Here is a 2,198-nt window from a genome sequence, read left to right on the forward strand (position 1 = left end):
ATGAGATTAGGGCTCATTCTGCTCCCAGCTTATGGAGCAAACCACATAATCAGCTTGTCTTAAAATGAGCAGGCACACTTTATTTAAATCATTATAGTTCTCAGACCTAAGTACTGGGTAGATCTCAACAATGCATAGCTATAACCTTCTATAGCATACTTTTGGTGCCTGTGGCTCTGGACTATAAATGATAAATTCAGGTTATTCCTTATTATTAAAATGCTTCCTATCCTAATGATTGACTTAGTCAGCTAGGTCAGAGAAAACAGGTATGAACTTCTCTCTGAAAATTTTCATCAGATTAGAAATATATAAAGAAACAAAACTATTATTATTTCTTTCTAAACTATCACAAAATATTTTTTGATTACAGTGTTTTAGCTTTGGACCTAATTTTACCTAATTTTATGAAAGAGGAATTGATGTTTAACATCTAATATGAAAAAAAAATCTTTCATGTAGTTGCAAGACTTATACATCACTAAAATAAAATACAATATTCAAACCAATAAGGTAAATATAAATTGTAATACTTGGCTGCTTCTTAAATGAGATATATTTTAAAACACCACTACTTTCACAACTTAAAAAAAAAAAAGTAATTTAAAAACATGCAGGCTTATATAGCATATAGATTACAATAAAGGCAATCATAATCCAACATACCCAAAGGTACTGGTTTAATTAATTTCTAGTCTCATAAAACTCCCTATAAAAAAATCAACAAAATGACTTTGACCTTTAGAAACAGGAAGAATTGGCCATGCAAACCTTATTCAGGGCTCCTCAAAACTGCAGATGCATTCTGTGGGCCTTAGTTCAATCAGTAGCCTAAATTTCTTATTTTTAACTTAGCATATTTGATTTCTCCATTTAACCAGTCACCCTTTTAGAGACAGCTTATTAGAAGGACAGCTTAATTGATCATTTCAATCTTCTTTGCACGTAAATTCTGGGTCAGATAGTTTTCCTTCAATCAGAGAAGTGGTAGGTATACTAGAGAGACTCTGTCTGAATGTTAACTTAGGTTAATTGTGCTCTGTATCAGACCTCATTCTCTCAATCAAGTGAGTAATATTCATTTGCTTCACCTCCAGCCTGCATAGAGACACATAAATTTCCGGTGCATTGCAAATACATTGCATCTTTATCATTTTTGACAGGCTTCTTTCTCCACAGAGAGCATGTCTCAAACCACGGAGAACATCTGTCTATTGAGGAATACTCTGCAATGAGATATGTGAGCACCTTGTAATTTCTGGTCTTTGCTGATACAGAGCATTTTCTTCTCTATAAACTTACTTGTAAAATGAAGTCTATTCTCTTAGAGCACAGAAATGAATCTGTGAGCACCAATAGTTTTTATTTCCACAAATAATTTCTTCCCTTGCTCATACACATTCCTAAAATAACATACAGGTAGGAACTGTTTAGCTGCACTACTTTTTTCCTATATATCATTCCTTCAGGGAAGAGCAAGCATGAAAGTTGACATGAGTTTTGAGTATCCCTGACGAGATACATAAATGTTGTGCATATCAGAAGGTCAAACTGTGTTTGGCACCCCTCTTACTCACTACTATTAACATTATTATCCCTTTTGGACAAGTTAAACACAGGATCAAATAGCACTGTATGTCTACTGCAATCTGCCACAGACCTAGCCCTTTCCCAAAGACTCTAAGATGCACAAAGTTTCAGTATTCACCTGTGAACAAAAGTATGATTTTTCCAACGTGCCATGAAACACAAGTCATTTGAAACTGCTCTCAAAGGCATGTAACACTAGAAATTCCCAATTACTCTGCCTATCAATGATGGTGTTCTTATCAATTCCAGTGTTTAGCAATACAGGACTTGAAGGTAGATATGAATGAATTTTTCCTTTCCTGGCCCATAGATGCTTTATAGCAGTACAGTGAACCAGAAATACAGAGCACATTCTGAGATTCTTCTTTTTCAAGAAATATAGAGATTAGGAACCAGAAACTTACCCAAGTTTTGCTAAACATTATGTCGTTTTACACTTAGATAAAGACACATCTATGCCAACTGCTCCTGATCTTCCCTTCTTTGTTATGCGCAGAGGAATAGACTCCAGTTAACTATAAATGCAAATAGACATTTTTTTAACCATGGTTGACTTTTATATGTCATAGCTTTTGGAAAAGCAAATAGAAAGTTTAATTAAAACCAAG

At 34.2% G+C, this 2,198-nt stretch overlaps 1 long non-coding RNA gene across 1 annotated transcript in view; it reads right to left on the reverse strand.

The window, feature by feature from the left end:
- Window positions 1–2,198, reverse strand: part of LOC108446025 — a 12,443-nt gene that overhangs the window by 7,380 nt on the left and 2,865 nt on the right. The window contains exon 2 of the long non-coding RNA XR_001861127.1: window positions 1,995–2,105. This is a non-coding gene — a long non-coding RNA (uncharacterized LOC108446025). The remainder of the gene's footprint in view (window positions 1–1,994; window positions 2,106–2,198) is intronic.

Source organism: Corvus brachyrhynchos, unplaced genomic scaffold (assembly GCF_000691975.1).
Source record: "Corvus brachyrhynchos isolate BGI_N302 unplaced genomic scaffold, ASM69197v1 scaffold614, whole genome shotgun sequence".
Taxonomy (NCBI): Eukaryota; Metazoa; Chordata; class Aves; order Passeriformes; family Corvidae; genus Corvus; species Corvus brachyrhynchos.